This window comes from Lutra lutra, chromosome 8 (assembly GCF_902655055.1).
Source record: "Lutra lutra chromosome 8, mLutLut1.2, whole genome shotgun sequence".
NCBI lineage: Eukaryota > Metazoa > Chordata > Mammalia > Carnivora > Mustelidae > Lutra > Lutra lutra.
In genome coordinates, this window is record NC_062285.1 from 47301748 (window position 1) to 47311037 (window position 9290).

A 9290-nucleotide genomic window follows, 5' to 3' on the forward strand; every position below is an offset into this window, starting at 1 on the left:
TTAATAATTTATTTGTTTTTCAAATTTTTACTTTATGTGTCTCTAAACAGCTGATTACTGATTTCCTTTGATATATACCAAAGACATATATCAATAAATGGGAGTGGAACCAGCAAGTGAGATCTAACCAGATTTGCAGGATTCTTTTTTTTTTTTTTTAAGATTTTATTTATTTATTTGACAGACAGAGATTACAAGTAGTCAGAGAGGCAGGCAGAGAGAGAGAGGGAGAAGCAGGCTCCCCGCTGAGCAGAGAGCCCGATGCGGGGCTCGATCCCAGGACCCTGGGATCATGACCTTAGCCGAAGGCAGAGGCTTTAACCCACTGAGCCACCCAGGTGCCCCCAGATTTGCAGGATTCTAAACAGCTCCCATGTTGCCCCACAGAATGATTTATAAGATCTGATCTGTCTCTAAATTGGATCCATACCTGAAAAGGTTATGGACTACTTACTCTATAAGTTTTTTTCTTTTATCTGTGTGGTCTTTAACTTTAGGATTCAATCTTAATATATTACCTATTAAGTATCCATGTATTTTGATCAGGATGGCATGTGTTGAGCTCTTTAGTTTGAATATTAAGCTTTAGACGTGAAGTTCATATTTTAGATATCATAACATCAAACAGTTTTTTTTTTTTTTCAAGAGCACTCTTCTGTCTAGTGGTTTTCAGGATGAAACATGTAAAAAATTATGCAGGGTTTCCCTGGCTTACTTTTGCCTTCCTCTTTTTATATGCTGGGTTGGACTCAAATCCTTTAAAGCTGCCACGATTCAGGCCAGACTTTTACAAATTTGAGAGTCTCACTTGGCATTCCATCACTCCCTCACCTCAGCCTCTGATTTTAGGTTTCCAAAGCAGCCTAAAAATTAAACAAAAACTCATTTTCTTTGTAGTGGAAGGTGGTCACAGTCTTAAGCAAAGCTTGAAGTGTTCTTGAAGAATTGTATTTATACCCGGCTATGAGCAGCTGAGCAGGAGTGTTCTGAATAATCATGATGCTGATGATAAGAACAACAGCTACAATTTATCACACACTTTCTGTACATGGCTGACCTCCCACTGAGAGTTTTACAGTGAAGGTTTCTGGCATTGCTTTGCACAGATTACAACATTTAATCCTTATAAAACTCCTAATGAGGCCATTTAACAGGCAAAGAAACTGGAGTGCCAAAAGGTTAAATAACTTAGAAAAGATCACACATTAAGTGATTGAACCAGGTTTAACTGACTCCAAACCCTAGGTTCCTAAATAATATACTAAGAAGCCAAAATATCTAAATTCTCTGGACATGATGATGTATGGGAAAATAGGAGGGAAAAATCTTAAGAGTTTATCTTTACTGGAAATTCTGAGCCCGTGGTAACATTATCTGAGTAGCGCAGCAATAAATATTCAAAATTAGTCAGGGAATAATCATGCATTTGAGGAGGGAAATGCAGTAGAATGAAGGAAAATGAAACTAATGGTTTAAGTGATCATATTTTTCAGGAATGATGCTGGTCGTATACTGACATAAATATACACATACAGCCACCAAAATAAATAAAGTTTCTATCATACACTCAGAAAATCTGTGTTTCTTTCAGGAAAGTCGTTATGTATATTGCTTCTTTGAAATGTACTTGGCCACATTCTGCAGGTATTTGAGTAATAATGACTAATGCTGGATAGATAATTCAGAAGAATGAGAATATTTTATGTGTGTATTTGTATGCACTGCCAACCATTCCTAATGGAATAATCTATGTTCTTATTTATTTGGAAGGCTTATTTTAAATATTTTAATAAAATCACCTGATTAAATATCTCATAAGAATGATTAAGAAGGAGAGGTGAAGGAAAAAGAGTAAAAATACCTAACCCATTATTACTTTTTATATCTTGTTATGAGAAGTGAAACTAACCATTGAATTTAACTAGTAATTGCTCTAATCTGCTCTACATGAATTAATTATGATATATCTATGCACAGTAGAGCACAGTTGCTGCATTATGTTTTATTTACTTCTGTCAAACTTTAAAAATGAACCAAAACCCTTAAGTGCAGAATCAATGATTCTGTTTTCTTTGACTGTAAAGCTTAGAAGTTATACAGGACAAAATTATTTGCAAATGTGAAGTCAGTAGACACTTTTCATTCCATCTCTATGAGTACACTATTCACACATGGACATTTAAAAAATGTACATTCACTGGAAAATATCTCATGTATCATATATCATAGTAATGGAACTTGAGTTGGTTTTACATCCATTAGCTGGGCACCATTTCTATTGCTTACCAGATGAATAAAAGTTTTAAAATTTAATAAAAAGAAGTCTATGTAAAAAAAAAAAAAGAAAAAAAGTCTATGTCCTAATTGATAACCTCCTTTTAAATTCCTGGTTAAAAGAAATCTATTATAATGAAACTATCTCCTTGTGTTTGTCTCTCTTTCTGTATGTGTGTGTTTAAACAAGAAGTAGGCCCATATAAGACAGTCACAGAAATCATTTCTTAAAAGCAATGAAGTGATTAAAAAACTTACCTATAATTATGGGAGGAAGTCAAGGACACACAGGAGCCAAGTGAAAGAGCTCTCAAAGGCCAAAATTATAATAATTTGAACAAAAAAATAGAGTCATATCTTCTTCCTTTCAACTTCTTCACCTTGTACCTAGACCAAGTTCTAGGTAGACCAAGTTCAATTCCTTAAACTTTTCTAAGCTAATGCCGTGTGGCAGATACTGTTCTGAGTTTTGCATTTACAAGTGAATACAATAAAGTTGCTACCTTTCAAGAATGTAGAAAATGTCATGAAATTATTTTAAAACTAGAAGTAGCCTCTTGGCTTGTTGTGATCCTGGAGTGCAAGATGGGTTGTCAGCATCTGCACTGTAGCCACAAGCCAAAAGTCGTCCATGGCTCGTTTTCTCGTTGCCTCAGCTGAAATCTGTAGGGTCTGATCCAGCCACACCATCTCAATATGTGCCACTAATGTAAGCATATGAAGGGTATAGGCTTCAAGTTGAACGAGTGATGTTTTTTGAATGAATTGTCTAAGATACATGCCTAACTAAAGAAACAATGCTAGATCTTTGTGTGTAAAATTTAAAATCTTCACTTAAGAACAAATTTAAGTAACATACACATTTTTAAAATAAAAAGTAAAATAAAATCATTATGGACCCCCAGTGCTGACATAATAATAATTTTTATACCAATGTCACTTTAATATATAAAAATACAAACCAAGGCATAAACTTTCCATATTTAGAACTACATGCAGCTATAAAATCAAAACAAATTTATGAATTAAAAACAAAATAGGAGCAAACTGGTTTAGCCACTCTGGAAAACAGTACGAAGTTTCCTCATAAAGTTAAAAATCGAAGCACCCTATGATCTAGCAATTGTTGGTATTTACCCAAAGAACACAAAAATACTAATTCAAAGGAATACATGCACCCAGATGTTTATTACAGCATTATCTACAATAGCAAAATTACAAAACAGCCCAGGTACCCATCGACTGATGAATGGGTAAAGAGGTTTTGTTATGCATATACACTGGTATATTACTCAGCCATAGATAAGAATGAAATCTTGCCATTTGCAACAATGTGGACAGGGCTAGACAGTATTAAGCTAGGTGAAATAAGACAGTCAGAAAAAGACAAATACCATATGATTTCATTCATATGTGGAATTTGAGAAACAAATGAGTAAAGGGCAAGACAAAAGAGAAAGAGAGAGAGGCAAAGCAAAAAAATAGCTCTTAATTATAGAGGACAAACTGATGGTTACCAGAGGGGAGGTGACTGGTAGGGGGGTGAAATAGATGATGGGAATTAAGGAGTGCACATATGATGTATGGAAGTGTTGAATCACTATATTGTACACCTGAAACTAATATTACACTGTACATTAACCAACTGGAATTTAAATTAAAAAAAATCCACAAAACTCATTACATTTAAATTTACCATAATGACTATGTCACTGCTGTTTTGCAGAAGTTTAGTCACCACTCGCAACACAGTCATGTTGTGGATCCAAAGGCACAGTGTTTTTGGAATTTACACGTACCTATTATTGTATAACTTGAATCGGTTACAAGACTGCTTCTTTGTATTCAAATTATTGTAATTTTAAAAATTCATCTGACATGCCAGGCTATCATTTAGGCTTCCCTTGACTTAAATGCATTCTTTGTAAGTTAATTCTACTGACAATTTTTTGTCATCTTCCCACAATTAAAATAGCATGACTTGGTATCAGGATAAAGTTGGGAACAGAAATTGCATGGAAGCAATTACATGATGGTCATACAGATTTTTTTTTTCAAGATCATTATCAAAATGAAAAAAGAAAAAGAAAGAAAAAAATAAAAAGGGATGCTCTAATGGGAATTACCAAACATGAGAATTGCCTTTAGGAAACTTGTCTCTTTTCAACTTTGAAGGTTATCACAATCCTCATATAATTAGGATTTTTTTCATCTTTTTTTCACATTTAGTCAATAGAATGAGAGCAAGTTATACATTTCACTTCCACAGTACATATTTTAATAGACAACTTAGTCTGAAATACTTAAATTTGTAACACTATTAATTTTCAGCTTAAAAGCACTAAATAACCCACAAAGAAATTCTTCTGTAATGACTACTATTCTGTTCAGATTTGCCTATTTGCAATGCAGACTGGTAGTCCTGCACTGCCTACAGAGGTTCTGTTTTGCATGATGTAATTGAAAATACTTCTTCATGATTTCAGAATTGAGCACAGCATAATTTTCTTAACATCATTTAATGGCAATGCCATGAAAACCACTAGAGATAAGTAAGATTAAATATTTAATTTTAGAAGACACAAACTATATTTTACAAACACAAGTACCCAATGGTATGCAACATACTTGTACCTGTTAGACATTCTTTTAAAATTAAATTCATTTTAATAACATGTATTAGAGATAACTAAAGGAATTTCCAGATTATTTATGTGCTCTCCATCCTGACTCATGGAGTAGATTTATATTTTTCTACTTATCATCAAACTGTATTATATTTATTGTGACTATTTCATTACTTCAAGAATTTTAAGACTTGTTACATTAATAAACTTGAGATTCTTTAAAATCAAAAATACCTGTTACAAGATCAAATATTAATCTATCGTTTTCTGATTATATTCTTCCACTTTTTAGAACTGAGCATGACATTCAGAAACTTGGTTAGCTGAAAATCATAAAAAGGGCAAGGGGACATCTTAACTCCTCTTTCTGAGATTTTCCTCTCACTACTGACCTTTTCATGAAAGAACATGCAACACTTTCTAATTATGTATCCATTGCAAATGCTCTACCTCCATGATCAGTAATGGCTGTAAAAATCTAGGAAGTTCAGCATGCTTTTTATGGGAGAAAAAAAAAGCATCCTAACATTTTGTATTTCCTGCTTTAGTTGTGTGTGTGTTTGTGTCTGTATAAATATACATATGTGGGTGTATAATAAGTACACACTGAAAAAATATCTCATGTATCATAGTAATGGAGCTTGAGTTGGTTTTGGTTGGGCACCATTTCCATTTCTTACCAGTTCAATAAACTAAGGAAATACATAATGTTAGGATGCTTTATATATATATATACATATATATAAATATTTATATTTATATTATATTCATATTTATATTTATATAAACATATTTATGTATATTTTTCTACTGGAATATCAACTGTTATTGCTAAGGTGTGAAATCATATACATCTGGTTTATGTTTAATAATAGAAATAGTTCAAATTCCCTTTTAATGAGAAAGGGAACGAAAAATTCTCCACAAAAAAAGAAATTAGTTATAGAAAATAGAGATGGAGAAGAACTTTCACTGCAATAACCTTTTAATTTTTGAAAAATTACAGTGTGAAATTTGATATTTTATTAACATCCAAATCCCATTCAGTGTTATCTTTGAATTGTGACATGGCACTAAAAATAAGTTTCTCAGAATTTTTTTTTTCTGTAAGCATATCAAAAAACTGCCACATACTTAGGCATATATGAAATCCCATAAATAAGGTAGCAGAATGGCACAAATGCATAAGCTCTCTAACATTTCTTTAGTTATGCTACAATCCCAGGTAATATAATTTTTCAACAACTCAGAATGTGATGTTTCAAAAAATGTTGATGAAATGTTTAACTTTACTATGAATCACATATTTGTTTTACTCATATTTTAATATTCTGTAAGTTTTATGCTTTTAAATTTAAAGTCCTTTTAAAATAATGATAACAGAAATATGGAAGAATACAGAAATTTCAAGTGTAGAGCTTGATGAATTCTCTCAACTCAAAAACACTGGTGTAATCAGCACCTAGGTCAGGATACCAAACATTATCAGTACCCAGAAAAGCTCTCTCATGTGCCTTCCCAGCCCAAGAGTGATGACCATTTTAACTGATCTCACCATGTTTGTTTTCTAACTTTAAGGTATTCACACAAGAGGTGCACATTTGAGTATGAATCTTTCTTTTAGATTATATATGTGAATTTTTTCTTTTAAAGATTTTATTTATTTATTTGACAGAGAGAGAGATCACAAGTAGGCAGAGAGGCAGGCAGGGTGGGGGGGAGCAGGCTCCCTGCTGACCAGTGAGCCTGATGTGGGACTCCATCCCAGGACCCTGGGATCATGACCTGAGCTGAAGGCAGAGGCTTAACCATTGAGCCACCCGGGTGCCCCAATTATATATGTGAATTTCATTCATGTTGTCTGTAGAAATAATTTCTTCTTTCTTATTGTATATACTATTTTGCTTATGAATAAACCATAATTTTATATCCATTCTACGTTGATTAACACTGAAACAGGACTATTAAATAGTGTTGTCATGAAAATTCTTATATATAATTTTGTTTTTTGATTCACATCTCTATGCATTTTTCTAGGATATATGTCTAGGAATAAGAATTCTGTTTCATACAGAATGCAAAGATTCTGATTTGGTATTACCAAAAGACTTTTCCAAAGTGATTGCACTAATTTTTAGTCTTACAAATAGAATATGAGACTTTAAATTTCTCCACACCTCAGCAACACGTAATATTGTTCATTTTAATTTTTGACAGTGGGAAGATAGTTTTAATATCTCATTGTTCTATGTTCTATTGTCTCTTATGACTAAACAGATCAACGTATTTTTATGTACTTATTATTAGAGTGTCCTCTTTATTAAAGTACCTATCCAAGTATTTTTTCATTTTTATTGAGTTCTGTAGAGTCGCCTGAAAATTTTCTTAAGTAAAGGAATTACTTACATATTCTTAATATTTGTCCTCTGTCATACATATGCATTGCAAATATCTTTTACTCTGAAACATCATCTCTTAATGGGTTTTTTTGATGAAAAGAAGACCTTTATTTCAATAAAGTTGAATTAATGAATAGGTTCCATTATGGTTAGTGCATTTTGTATTATTTTTAAGAAATATTTTCCTACGCTGAGAATATGAAGATATTCTGTTTTCTTCTAAAAGAATATTTTTACCATTTACACTTGATTCATCTAGGTTGACTTTTTTAATGGATTTTGGGTTCAAGATCCTCCTCCCCCACTTTTAAATATCCAAATGATTTAACAATACTTATTTAAACATTATACCTTTCATTCTGCACTGTAGTGGGCATATGTATGTGTGGTTGGTTTCTATAGTCTCCATTTGCTCATATGCCTGTTGTTTACTCTTGACCAATACTACATTCTCTTTACTACTATAGTTAACAGTGTATGTCTTCTGAGTTTGTTATAATTCTCTAAGACTGACTTGTCGATTTTTGTCATATGTTACATAAATATTCAAATTAATTTGTCAGTTTCCACATATCTGAAGAGATTTTGATTGGGACTGTGGTTATTATTTGTGAAATTTGAGATAACTGGACATTTTTGCAATATTGTCTTCTAGTTCATAGACATGGAGTATACTATTACTATTTGGATCTATTCTCATGTTGATATTGTGTGTAATTTACTAATCAGAAGTCTTGTGGTATATTTAAATGTATTCCTATTTGATATTTTAGGATACTGTGTTAAATACTTGGTATTTTAGAATACTACTTTTTAAATACATTTAGTTTTCTTATATTTCATGCTGCTATGTAGAGTATAATTATTTTTTCTAACATTTTATTATAAAAAACATCAAATAAATGGCAGTTGGAAGAATTTTGTATCGTACACATAAATGCTACCCTCAATATTTTGCCATACTTGCTATCATCCATCACTTACATTATAACCATCTAGAATCTGTAGCTTAAAAAAAAAAGGAAAATGCCAACAAATGAAAAGGAAACCTATACATACATACATCATGGTGAACCTGTGAAATAGTAAACAAAACAATGGTGTTAAAATCATTATGAAAAAAAGATATTATTTTGAATTACTAATTGACTCAGTCAATAAAAATTCAATTAGTAATTGAATTTAGTCAATAAAAACTCTTCATCAGAAATGATAGAAGCCAAAATATGTGACATGTTTTCAATGTGCTCAAGGAAAACAATACACCCAGTCATTTTCAGACCAAAAAAACAAACAAACAAACAAAAAAAAACACAAAAACCAAAAAAAATCAAGAGACTTTGCCTCAAGTAAACTCTCACCAGTGGAAATTACAAATATGTAATTCAAGAACACTATAAAGCAAATTCATAATGAGGGATGAATATGTAAATAAAAAGCAAGAAATTAATAAATGGGTACATCTAAGTAAGATTAACCAGTTTGGCTGAATAAAAAAGTAAAAATAATAAGATCAGTGAATATTACCGATTCAGTTGTGTTCTCTTCAAATTCATATGTCAAACTTCTAACCCCCATAGTCTCAGACTGTGACTCTGTTTAGAAACAGGGACTTTAAACTCAGAGAAAGACAATTATCATATGATCTCCCTGATATGAGGAAGTTGAGAGGCAAAGTGAGGGGTTTGGTGGGGTAGGGAAGGAAAAAATGAAACAAGATGGGATCGGGAGGGAGACAAACCATAAGAGAATCTTAATCTCACAACACAAACTGAGGGTTGCTGCGGGGGAGAGGGGTAGGGGGAAGGTAGTTGGGTTATGTACATTGGGGAAGGTATGTGCTATGGTGAGTGCTGCGAAGTGTGTAAATCTGGCGATTCACAGACCTGTACCCCTGGGGCTAATAATACATTATATGTTAATAAAAAATAAAAAAAAATTTTTTGGGACACCTGGGTGGCTCAGTTGGTTAAGCAGCTGCCTTCGGCTC